We start from the raw sequence: 13,894 nt of genomic DNA on the forward strand, positions 1-13,894 counted from the left end.
TTGTCGGTTTAGCTTTCTTTGATTATAATAATAATCATCTGAGGAAAGAGTTCCAGATTTTGCTGTGATCTCTAATCACCTTCACAACTGTTGGCAACACCATTGGTTCAACATGACTCGATAAATTATATTCCTTCAAGCCAAGTTGAGGTTTCTGGCCTTATCGATGCTGAGGTTAGGAGACTACACACTCCTGTCTTTCCATTGGGCATACTTGTCTTGCCCACGGGTATCTCGTGGAGAGGTGCCCTGTTCCACTGTGTGCGAATTGTCAGGTTCCAATTTCAGTTTGTCATGTTTTATTGGACTGTCCTGTCTTTCGACCAGCATGCATGAGATACTTAGAGCAATCTGGCAGGGCCTCTGCAGAGGATGTACTATTGGAGGTTCAGCCATCCCCACAAATGCAGTAATAAAAATAAAAATCCATCCTGGTATTTTCTGCTGGGCAGGCTGTATGACCCTTGTCTGCTTAGTGTTTAGTTATGATTATAATGCCAATCTGCTGGGTAGGAGCTGTCCTTCGATGTCGTCACCGCTCTAACACCCTTGCATTATCTTCCCCCCTACCTTTTACACACACTTTGACAGCAACAGATTAATTACACAAACTTTGATTATACTACTTCCTTTAACACTTCACACTGCAGCGCTGTATAGCCCTTGTGGTTTAGCGCTCCTTTTTTTATTATATTAATAATTCACACCACCCTTACTAACTCTACTTCTGTTATGCTCTCCATTCTTGCTAGTCTCTGATCAAGCACATTCAGCCTTTAGCATGCCCTACCCTGCAGTGCTGTATGACCCTTGTGGGTTGAGCGCTTAATTATGATTAATGCCGGGTAGGGAAAGAGGTGTTTCCAGGGAACAACAGCATGGACCTTTCTCAGAACCTGGAACAACTTTCATCTGTATACCTTCACATCCCTAAAAGGAGTAGCCAACTACGGAATACTGTCAGGCACCCAGGGCATCATGGGTTTAGAGCAGGTTGCTCCTGCCTCTCATTGCGCTGTATAACCTTTGCGGTTTAATGTTTCTTTTTTATTATAATAATCCTGCCCCTCATGACTATTTGTCTATGATATGGTCTTGGATGTACTGGAGGACAAACAAAATGCAGATACAGTATGCACAGACTTTGTGAAAGTCTTTGACAAGTGCGATCATGGTGTAATAGCACAAAATACGTGATAAATAAATAACGGAAAGTGGGTAGATGGATCTATAACTAGCAAATAGAACACAGAGTAATGGTAAACAGTCTGAGGCGGTTACAGCTGTACCACAAGGCACAGTACTCGCTCCCATCCTGTTCCTCATCCTCATATCTGACACAGCGATGTAAGTCACAATATTGTGTCCTCTGCTGATACCAGAATTTGCATGACAATGTCATCCATCAAGGGCACCCCTCAAGGAAGGTTCCTTGATGTTGGTGAGGGGCTCTTGATTTAGGGAATTGGATCTGTGCTCCAGTTCCCCGAATTAAGCCTGAATGCCTTCCACATCCCCCCCCCCAGGCGCTGTATAATCCTCCGGGTTTAGCGCTTCCCCCTTGATTATAATAATAATAATCCATCAAGGGCACTAAATCTTGAAGCCGACATTAACAAAGTTTTTAAATGGACTTCAGAAAACAATATGGATTTCAATGAAGACAAATTTTAATTACTCTGAAGTGATAATGTCAGAGAATCTCACTGTCAAAGATCACAATAATGTATCTATTACATCTAGGAAAATAATAGGATATATATAATTTCCTCACAAACAGAACACAAAGAGTAGTAGTCAACAGAGTAAAGTCCGAGGCAGCTACGGTGAAGAGCCTCTTCAAGGGGGGCTCCTTGGCGTGGTGAAGAGGCTCTTGGTCTGAGGAATTAGACCTGTCAGTCTCCTTCCTCAGACCGAACCTAATTACCCCCCAATCCCCCCTTCCCTATCCCATCCTCCCCTTTTCCCTTTCCTCCTCCCCCTCCCCACCCCTCCCCTTTGCCCTTCCTCTTTTTGGCCTTTGGGATTTTTCCCACAGGTGTGCTAGTTCCTAGGTAGGGGAAAGGGTACCAGGGTCCATCCCATTCCGTTGAGGTTCTTGGCGGTGGCGTAGCTTGCTGTGGAATCTGGATCGCCTGGGGATGTCCTGATCCCTCTCGGGTATCCCGGAGAATGGCTTTGGGTGTCTTTTGGGCGACGGGTGTATCTCTGGAAGCCACCTTTCGGATTCTGGGGGTGGTGGCCGAAGGAGGTATGCTTTGTGGCGGATATCTGGCCGCCCTCTCTTTTGTCCACCGAGGTAGCTTGGCAGATGTGAGGTTGCTATCCCGGATTGCTGGTTTACTGGCATGAGGGGTAGGGTATGGCACGGGTTCCATGCTGCATCTACGCTACTTGCGGTGCTGAGGTCCTCTTGGGCGCGGAGGGAGATTTCTGGCCCTTTCATTCCTCCTAGGAACTATCCCTCCCCGGTCCCCCCTTTTTTTTATTCATTTTTTTATTTTTATTTTCTTTTCTTCTTTCTTTTTTTTTCTTAAAAACAAAAAGAAAGAAGTAACCTAACCATGGAGAACCCAATCCATGAACCTGGTACCCCCGGGTCCTTTCTTGATACCGCACCCCGTTCTGACCCCGCCTCGTCTTTGGACCACTCTTCGGACACTCCTCATGCCTCTGTACCTCTTGCCGGTGCTGTTTCCTCACCCGCTTCAGGTACTGAGGTCTCGACTGACTCCTTTGATTTATCTGACTTCCGCTCTCCTTTGACTATGCTTCCGGCCTCTCCCTTTACGGTATGGCAATTTTCGAATCGCCAGCCCATTCCGTGTCAGACCAATTCTGGTCCCACGCCTGAACGCCAATGACAGTTACCTGCTGATGATACTTCTCCACCTTCTCGTTCTTCTCAGAAAAGATCAACACGTCCTGCACTCCCTTTCCACGCTCAGTTTCAGACTGCACAATGGACTAAATTCTTCACTTTACGACCGACTTCCTCTACCGCCTATCTTTCCGACCACAGTATTGGCAAGGCACTCCTATGCCATGTTGGTAAAGATATTTCTTTTCATGCTCTTAAGAGCGGTATGCACATCATCACTGTACAGAATGCTACCCAAGCTCATGATCTTTCTCTTCTTTCCCATATAGATACTGTTCCTGTCACTATTGAAAAACATCATTCCCTCAATTCTTGTAGTGGTACCGTCATTCTGCCCCATACCATAGTTCAACAAAATTTCCAGACATGTGGCAATGACATTCTTGAACAACTGGAACTCCAAGATCTCCCAATCCTCAAGGTTGACACTTATGTTCTTCCTGCCCGCGGGCGGAGACGATACCCTAGCAATGTGGCTCGTTTAACTTTTGACAGCTGTGAACTCCCATCCTCAGTTTATGTGGCAGGACATCGGTTACAAGTTCAAAAGGTGATCCCTACACCGCAGCAGTGTAGAAATTGCTGGCGATTTGGCCATCCAGCTAAATATTGCAGATCCATAGCCGAATGCCCAGTCTGTGGTGCCGATGACCATTCTAATACGTCTTGCAATTGACCTCCCTCTTGCCTTAATTGTCATGAGGCTCACCGTTCGTACTCTCGCCGTTGCCAAGTCTACTTAAATGAGCGGGAAATCCGTTACCTCAAAGAGGCAGAAGGTCTCCCTTATGCCATGGCAGTTTCTCATCTCTGCCTCCGAGGGAGACTACCTCATGTTTCTTATTCCCGTGTTTCAAAACGTCCCCCCACTTCTGGGGTCCCATCTTCTGCAGCCTCCTCTGTGGTTACCTCTCCCATAGTCACTCCTGTATCTAATTCTTTTGCTGTCCTAGGCTCAGATGTCCCTACTTCAATGCCTCAGTCTGTTCACGCTTCTTCGTGTTCTCCCTCAAAAGCCTCAGTATCGACGAGACCTCGTACGACACCTCCTCCCAATCGTCCCTCTACTTCTCAGAAGTCAAAAAAAGGTCCTTTAACCCCTCCTTCCCTACTTCCACCTCCTCATTTTACCTTCCCTGTCTCTGTACCGAGTTCTTCCCCTCTCACTGGCTCTGTTACAAGTGTAGAGGTTCACCCTCCTCCTTGTACTATACCTACCTCCCCTGTTCCCTCCCAGGTTTCTTCCTCTTCTGCCACCTCCCAGGTTTCTGCCACTTCTGCCCCCTTCCATGCTTCTTCTCCAGTTCCCTCCACTCTTTCGCCCCCCCCTACCTTGGTACAGTCCATTACCGTTCCAATCTTTACTCATCCTCCCCCTACCATCTCCAATATTGTCTCCCATACGACGTCTCTGAATTCCGAAACACTTGAAGCAATCTCTGAATATATTGCAGAGACCAAACCTTCAATGGACACTGATCCACCCTCTGTTCCTTCTCTCTCCTCTCCTCCATCTGCGGAACTCCTTTCTTCACAGCGCACCGTTCCTTCGCTGCTTGAACGTTTTCCGCTGCCTCTGCATGTGGACTTTTCTAACCCCTCTTGTCCGTAGGAACCCTTACCTGTGGATTTCAAGTATATTTATCATTGCCAATCATGGCCTATTTACAGTGGAATATATGTGGCCTCAGGGGTAATTGGGGTGAGCTTCAGATGTTACTCTCCCAGTTTTCCCCTGTTGGTGTTTGCTTACAGGAACCAAAATTACATTCTGCTGTTATCTCTCCCATCTCAGGCTATAATTTATTGTATTCGTCAGATCCTTTTCCTGATGGGACCTTTAATGAAAGTGCCCTTCTTCTACGCATTGATATTCCGTACCATCAGCTATTTGTTCGTACTGCGCTGCATTAAACAGCAGCCCGTATCCACTTGCATAGGTGGTATACGCTCTGTTCTTTATATCTCTCTCCTTCTCGGGCATTATCTATTCCGGATATTGCCTTTCTTGTTTCGTCATTACCGCCACCGATTCTGTTACTTGGCGATTTTAATGCCCATCATTTCCTCTGGGGGGGGGGGGTCTCACTGTGATTCCCGTGGCATTCAGTTAGAGGCTTTTCTTGCCACCCACCCCCTCCATGTTTTAAATACAGGTACTCACACCCATTTTGATCCTCGGACTCACACTCTTGCATCGATCTATCAGTCTGCTCTTCCTCCGCCGCATTAGACTTCACTTGGTCTGTTCTCCCGGACTTACATGACAGTGATCATTTCCCAGTCATTCTTACTTCCCCTTCACATTCACCACCTCTTCGCATCCCACGCTGGCAATTTGATCAGGCAAATTGGAACCTTTACTCACACCTAACTGTTTTTAGAGAGGTTCCTTCTTCGTCCTCCATTGATGAGCTTTTACACCTCTTCTCGTTCTCCGTTTTAATCACCGCTTCTAATTGTATACCCCAAACTTCGGGCAGGCATTCTCAGAAATGCGTGCCTTGGTGGTCTCCTGCTTGTGCTCGTGCAGTACGTTTGAAACGCGCTGCATGGGGCAGGTACCGGTACAATACAACCACTGAGAGACTTCTTGATTTTAAGCAGAAGCGTGCGATCGCTCGCCGTGTCATCCGTGACACTAAACGCACTTGCTGGCGAGATTACGACTCCACCATCACCTCTGCTTCCTCTATGAGTGCAGTCTGGAAAAAAGTACGAAAACTGAGTGGTAAATATTCTCCTGACCCGGCTCCTGTTCTGCGGGTTGCCGGTGTTGATATAGCAAACCCACTAGATGTTGCCAATGAAATTGGCAATCATCTGGTCCGTATTTCTCAGGGACTCCATCTATGCCCCTCGTTTCTTTCCTCAAAGTCTGCCAGAGAGTTAGCACCCTTGGACAGTTAGCACCCTTGGACTTTTCTTCTCTCAGAGAAGAACAGTATAATGTGCCTTTTACACTTCAAGAACTGGAGGCAACACTCTCAGCTTGCCAATCATCGGCAGCTGGGCCCGACGACATTCACATTCGTATGCTACAACATTTACATCAGTCAGCCCTTGCAGTCCTATTACGCCTTTGCAATCTTATTTGGTCTCAAGGAGTTCTTCCACAGCTGTGGAAATCTGCCATTGTTCTCCCTTTCTGCAAACCAGGCACTACGGGACATGAAGCCTCCCACTATCGTCCCATTGCTCTTACCAGTGCAGTTTGCAAAGTGATGGAACGCCTGGTAAATAGACGTTTAGTGTGGTATTTAGAGACACACAACAGTCTCTCCACTCGTCAATATGGCTTTCGTAAGGGACGTTCTACCATAGACCCCTTACTACGCTTGGATACGTGTGTTCGTAATGCCTTTGCGAATAACCACTCAGTTACTGCCATATTTTTTGACCTTGAGAAGGCATATGACACAACTGGGAGGTATAATATTTTGGCCCAATCCCACTCCTTAGGCCTCCGAGGCAATCTACCATCCTTCCTTAAGAACTTTTTAACTGATAGGCATTTCCGTGTTCGGGTTAATAATGTGCTCTCCCCGGACTTTATCCAAGCTGAAGGTGTCCCCCAGGGATGTGTTCTGAGCACAACACTTTTTCTCCTTGCTATTAATGATTTGGCCTCTAGTCTTCCATCAAATATTTGGTCATCACTCTATGTTGATGACTTCGCTATTGCCTGTGCAGGCGCTGACTGTCACCTCATTACAGTTTCTCTCCAACATGCAGTCGACCGTGTTTCCAACTGGGCCACCACACATGGGTTTAAATTTTCCAGCACTAAAACCCACCAAATTACTTTCACTAGACGCTCTATCATCTCCGATCATCCTTTGTACCTCTATGGCTCCCGTATCCCTGAACGTGATACAGTCAAGTTTCTGGGCCTCCTCTTTGACCGTAGGTTATCCTGGAAACCTCACATTACCTCTCTGAAGGCAACTTCGTCACAGCCGGCTGAACCTTCTTAAAATCCTTGCTCATCTTTCATGGGGAGCTGATCGTCGAACCCTCCTTCCTGGAGTTTACCTGGAGAGAGTTCCGGGGGTCAACGCCCCCGCGGCCCGGTCTGTGACCAGGCCTCCTGGTGGATCAGAGCCTGATCAACCAGGCTGTCACTGCTGGCTGCACGCAAACCAACGTACGAGCCACAGCCCGGCTGGTCAGGAACCGACTTTAGGTGCTTGTCCAGTGCCAGCTTGAAGACTGCCAGGGGTCTGTTGGTAATCCCCCTTATGTATGCTGGGAGGCAGTTGAACAGTCTCGGGCCCCTGACACTTATTGTATGGTCTCTTAACGTGCTAGTGACACCCCTGCTTTTCATTGGGGGGATGTTGCATCGTCTGCCACGCCTACATTCCACCCTCATTTTATCGAAACTTGATTATGGTGACCAGATCTATTCAGCGGCATCTCCTCTCTCTAGCCTTAACCCCATTCATCACCAAGGATTACGTTTATGCCTCGGTGCTTTTCGCTCTTCCCCTGTTGAGAGCCTCTATGCAGAAGCGAACGTTCCATCCTTATCCGATCGCCGTGATGCCCATTGCCTTCGCTACTATGTACGCTCTCATGATCTCGGCAATCCTTCCATTTATAGAATGGTCACTGATATTAGTAGACATTCTTTATTTGTTCGCCGCCCCTGTTTACTCCATCCCTTCTCTCTTCGCCTTCATTCGCTCTTGTCTTCTCTTCAATTACCACCTTTCTATGTTCATGTAGCATCTCACTTTTCCCTACACCCCTGGGAAGTTCCAGCTGTTCGAGTCTGTTCTTTCTCTCTCCCTTGCTCGAAAGCCCAACTGTCTACGGTCGCTTCCCACTCTTTTTCTTGACCACTTCCACTCACATTCTCATGCCATTGCTGTGTACACAGATGGCTCTAAGTCTTCCTACGGCATAGGATTCGTAGCAGTGTTTCCGGACAGCGTCGTACGAGGGCATTTACTATCTTCGGCTAGTATTTTTACTGCTGAATTGTATGCCATCCTTGCAGCACTTATCCGTACTGCATCTATGTCTGTGTCATCATTTGTGGTTGTCTCAGACTCCCTTAATGCTTTACAGGCTATACAGAAATTTGATACACCTCACCCCTTAGTCCTCCGTATCCAACTTTGGCTACGCCGCATCTTTACCAAGCATAAAGATATTGTTTTTTGTTGTGTCCCTGTTCATGTTGACGTACAGGGCAATGAACAGGCAGACACTGCTGTGCGGTCAGCAGTACATGGCCTACCAGTTTCATATAGAGGTATTCCATTTATGGACTATTTTGCTGCAATATCTTTCCACCTTCACACCCGTTGGCAACAACGTTGGTCTACTATGCTCGGTAACAAACTTCAATCCATTAAACCGAGTATAGGTTACTGGCCGTCTTCTTATCACCAGTGTCGAGGTTGGGAGACTACTCTCTCCCGTCTTCGCATTGGCCATACTCGTCTTACTCATGGATATCTCATGGAGAGGCGCCCTGCTCCTCTCTGTGAGAATTACCAGGCTCCATTATCAGTCAGCCACATTCTGTTGGACTGCCCGGTGGCCTGGTGGCTAAAGCTCCCGCTTCACACACGGAGGGCCCGGGTTCGATTCCCGGCGGGTGGAAACATTTCGACACGTTTCCTTACACCTGTTGTCCTGTTCACCTAGCAGCAAATAGGTACCTGGGTGTTAGTCGACTGGTGTGGGTCGCATCCTGGGGGACAAGATTGAGGACCCCAATGGAAATAAGTTAGACAGTCCTCGATGACGCACTGACTTTCTTGGGTTATCCTGGGTGGCTAACCCTCCGGGGTTAAAAATCCGAACGAAATCTTATCTCTTATCTTAACGAGCACGCAGAATTTACCTCCGTCGTCGTCTTCGCTCCGCTGCTCTCTCTTTACCTTCCCTTCTTGCTGATGGACCCACCTTTCATCCGGACTCTCTCATTGACTTTTTGACAACAACTGACTTACTTTACAAATTCTGATACCTTCAGCCCTTTCTACCTCAATCTCTTGCTACCCTCTACCCCTGTACTATCCCCTGCCCTGCTGTTTCCTGTAACCTACTGATCATCCCTCCTCCCTTCTACTGCCCAATACCCTCGCTTTCTTCCCTACCCTGCAGTGCTGTATAGCCCTTGTGGCTTAGCGCTTCTTTTGATAATAATAATAATAATAATACGGTGAAAAGCTCTGTTCCACAAGGCACAGTACTCGCTCCCATCTTGTTTCTCATCCTCATATCTGACATAGACAAGGATGTCAGCCACAGCACCGTGTCTTCCTTTGCAGATGACACCCGAATCTGCATGACAGTGTCGTCCATTGCAGACACTGCAAGGCTCCAGGCAGACATTGCAGACACTGCAAGGCTCCAGGCAGACATTGCAGACACTGCAAGGCTCCAGGCAGACATTGCAGACACTGCAAGGCTCCAGGCAGACATGGCAGACACTGCAAGGCTTCAGGCAGACATCAACCAAATCTTTAAATGGGCTGCAGAAAACAATATGAAGTTCAACGATGAGAAATTTCAATTACTCCGATATGGTAAACACGAGGAAATTAAAACTTCATCAGAGTACAAAACAAATTCCGGCCACAAAATAGAACGAAAAACCAACGTCAAAGACCTGGGAGTGATCATGTCGGAGGATCTCACCTTCAAGGACCATAACATTGTATCAATCGCATCTGCTAGAAAAATAACAGGATGGCTAATGAGAACCTTCAAAACTAGGGATGCCAAGCCCATGATGACACTCTTCAGGTCGCTTGGTCTATCTAGGCTGGAATATTGCTGCACACTAACAGGACCTTTCAAGGCAGGTGAAATTGCTGACCTAGAAAATGTACAGAGAACCTTCACGGCGCGCATAACGGAGATAAAACACCTCAATTACTGGGAGTGCTTGAGGTTCCTGAACCTGTATTCCCTGGAACGCAGGCGGGAGAGATACATGATTATATACACCTGGAAAATCCTAGAGGGAATAGTACCGAACTTGCACACGAAAATTTATTTATTTATTTATTTCCAATTTGTGCACACATACAGAGGTACAAAAAAAAAAAATACAGATAAGAGCAGTATGCCAAAGCCACTTATACTATGCATAGCATTACGGGCTGGCTTAAAATTAACTTAAGATTAACTAAGCAATGATTATTATTATTATTATAATCAAGAAGAAGCGCTAAGCCACAAGGACTATACAGCGCTGCTACTAAGCAATGATGAAATCAGTGATAAAACATTAATGTAAACAGATAACTATAAAGCACAAGTGAGTATTACAAAGACAGGTCATATGGTTGCATTCAGTTAGGTAGTGATTCTGTTAGGTAGTGTATTTAAAAAATAATAAAGTTAGATTGGGTTTTAGGTTTAACATTTATGTGATATAATTGTGAGAAACATTTAAGATATAAAATTTATAATGTTCAGTTATTCAGTATTTATTTGGTTTTGGGTGAGTAAGTAATCTTTGAGAAGAGACTTGAATTTATAAACAGGTTGTGTTTCTTTTATATTTACAGGTAATGAATTCCAGATTTTAGGGCCTTTTATGTGCATTGAGTTTTTGCATAGTGTGAGATGGACACGAGGAACATCAAAGAGTGATCTGTGCCTTGTGTTATGGTCATGTGTTCTGTTGAGGTTGGCAAGGAGATGTTTGAGGGGAGGGTTAATATCAGAGTTAAGTGTTCTATGTATGTAATAGGTGCAGTAATAAGTATGGATGTTTTGTATGGTGAGTAGGTTTAGTGTATTGAATATTGGTGGAGTGTGCTGCCTGTAGTGAGAATTTGTTATCATTCTAACTGCAGCCTTTTGTTGGGTAATTAGTGGTCTGAGATGGTTAATTGTTGTTGAGCCCCATGCACAAATTCCATAGGTGAGATAGGGGTAAATAAGAGAGTGATATAGGGCCAGGAGGGCTGACTGTGGAACATAGTACCGTATCTTCGATAGTATGCCTACAGTCTTGGAAATTTTCTTAGAAATTTGATGTATATGTGTATGAAATTTGAGTCTATTATCAAGGTGGATTCCTAAGAATTTTCCCTCTGTTAGTTTTGTGATAGGTGATCCATTTATCATTATGTTAAGAGGGACATCTGTAGCTCTGTTACCAAACTGAATGAAGTAGGTTTTGTCAATGTTTAGTGTAAGTTTGTTAGTCCTCATCCAGGTAGATATTTTCTGTAATTCGGTATTTACAGTATTGGCTAGCGTGACTGGGCTCGGGTGAGAGAAGACGTATGTAGTGTCATCTGCAAATAGTGTGGGTTTGAGTAATTGCGAAGCATTTGGAAGGTCATTTATGTATAGGAGAAAGAGAAGAGGGCCAAGGACACTTCCCTGTGGGACACCAACTGTAATTGGTTGTGCAGAAGAGTTTGCCCCATTTGCGTACACATATTGGCTTCTGTTGCTGAGGTAAGACTTGAGGTAGTTGAGGGAGTGCCCTCTTATACCATAGTGTGACAATTTTACGTGGAGCAAGTCATGGTCAACTGTATCAAAAGCTTTACGTAAGTCAATGAAGATCCCCAGTGGGACTTCTTTTTTCTCTATTGCAGTGTATATATGTTCTAGCATGTGTATAATAGCATCATTAGTATTTTTATTAGGCCTGAATCCAAATTGGCAGGGGTTGAGTATGTTTTGGGAGATAAGGTAGGAGTAGATTCGTTTATGAATTAATTTTTCAAAGATTTTTGAGAGAGGGTGTAAGTTGGATATTGGCCTATAGTTATTCAACTCTGTTTGGTCTCCTCCTTTGTGGATCGGGGTGACCCTTGCTATTTTGAGTACTGTAGGGAAGGTGGAGGATTCAATGGATTTGTTAAAGAGTGTTGCAATGATTGGTGATAGCACTTGTGACACTTTTTTGTATATAAGGGGTGGTAAGGTATTTAAATCTCCTGCCTTGTTTTTTAGTGCGTTGATAATAAGGGAGACTTCGTATGGGTTAGTCGGAGCTAGGAACAGTGTGTTCGGGTAGTTGCCGGTGAGGTAGTCATTTTGTGGGGTATCTGAGCTTGGGATTTTATTGGCAAGGTTTTGTCCTATAGTGGAGAAGAAATCATTGAGTCTGTTTGCTGTTTCTGTTGGTGGGAGTTGGGGTTCATCTGTTTTTGCTAATTTTATTTCGCTATTTCGTGATATCTTTTTTGTTCCCAGAATTTCTGATAGGGTTTTCCAGGTCTTTTTTATATCACCTCGTAAGTTGGATAATCTGTTCTCATAATACAATTTTTTTGCCCTTCTTATCAGGCTGGTTAGGATTGACGAGTAACGTTTTGTTTGGTCTCTGGTTATGTGACCCATTCTGTACTGTTTTTCATATTGGTGTTTTGTATTTATGGATTTGAGAATGCTGGGTGTTAGCCAGGGACTGTTCAGTCTCTTTGCTGTCATCTGTTTAGTTTTTTTAGGGCAGTGCTTGTTATAGAGGTATTGGGTTTTTTTTAGAAAATTATTAATACATTCGTCAATATCTGTATAGGTTTCTAGCTCAGTGTGCCAATCAATGTTTGCTATTGCTGTTGTGAAGTTATTAATGGCTGCCTCATTGTGAAGTCTGAAGGTGACTTTAGTAGTGTCTTGGGGTAGTTTACCAAGAGTTGTTATGAGGAAAGTAGGGTAGTGGTCTGTGGTATTATCTGTAATTATGCCTGATTTTAAAGGGGATATGGTGTTGGTCCAGATGTGGTCAAGTAGGGAAACACTAGTCTCTGTAACTCTTGTAGGTTTTGTTACTGTTGGTAGTAACATACAGTTACTCATTGTGTTTGTGAATTCAGTAACGTGTGGGTCCTGGTCTTGCAGGAGATTTATATTGAAGTCACCTGAGAGTAGTAAGTGATCTTTGTTCATGCGTGCATCAGTTATCATACTTCCTAGATTTTGACTAAATTGGCTAATGTTTGACTGTGGAACTCTGTAGATGTTTATCAATGTGAGAGGTTTTTGTAGGTACTTTGATTTGAATTTAGCTATTATATATTCCCCATGTTCATCCCTTGTGCAAGTATTAGTGATACATTCTAGTTGGTCTGAGTAGTATATGGCTGTGCCACCCCCTTGTTGATCTGGCCTGCAGTTGTGTATGGCTGTGTAACCAGGAATGGCATAGACATCTGTACTATCAGGCTTTAGCCAGGTTTCAGTTAGTGTAATGATGGACATATTGGCATGTAAGGAATTTAGTAGTGCTATGAGGTCATCGTAATGCTTGCTTAAAGATCTGATATTGTAGTTAAATATAGTTATGTTGTTGTTGGCACTGAGAAGTGCCTTTGATTGTTCTGCAGTGTAGTAATTACAGTTACTGTTTGATTCATTTAAGTCATTAAATAAGAGGTTGGTATCAGGATCAATGCTTGTAATCATAAGATTTGTAGTGAATCTATAGTTTGAATTAAGTATAAAACAAAGTAAATAGTCTTAAGCTAAAAAATAGCACCTGGATTATTTAACAAATGTAAAATAATGAGCTAAGGGACTAATACAAATAAAGTGATGATCACGATAAAGTGGTAATCAAAAAATGAGCTTTGGAATATAATGGCAAAATTGTGAACTTATTCTACTTTAGCACCTAAGAATAGCACCTTGATTATTTTAACAATTGTGAATATATAAACTAGGATAGTTATATAAAGCTAAAATAAAGGAGAAAACATATAAGGGACTAAAATTAAGTAATGGTAAGCAAAGTTAAATGGGCAGATGGTAGGAATTATAATATAAACTTATAATATAAAAATACAATTTGAAATGGTACTTGCAATTGCACTAGAGTCTGGTATAGGTTGTTGACAAGATCAAGATTATACCTAGATTTAAATTGACAAAATAAAATTCACAATTAAAGTACCAAAAGAATAATAGTAAAAAAATAACAATGGTAATGTCTTGATTATAATATGATAGTAAGAGGGTAGACAGGTACACAGGTACAAGGGATAATATAAAGGTTGGGGTTGAAAATAAAAACTTGAA

The sequence above is a fragment of the Cherax quadricarinatus genome, chromosome 66 (assembly GCF_038502225.1).
Source record: "Cherax quadricarinatus isolate ZL_2023a chromosome 66, ASM3850222v1, whole genome shotgun sequence".
Taxonomy (NCBI): Eukaryota; Metazoa; Arthropoda; class Malacostraca; order Decapoda; family Parastacidae; genus Cherax; species Cherax quadricarinatus.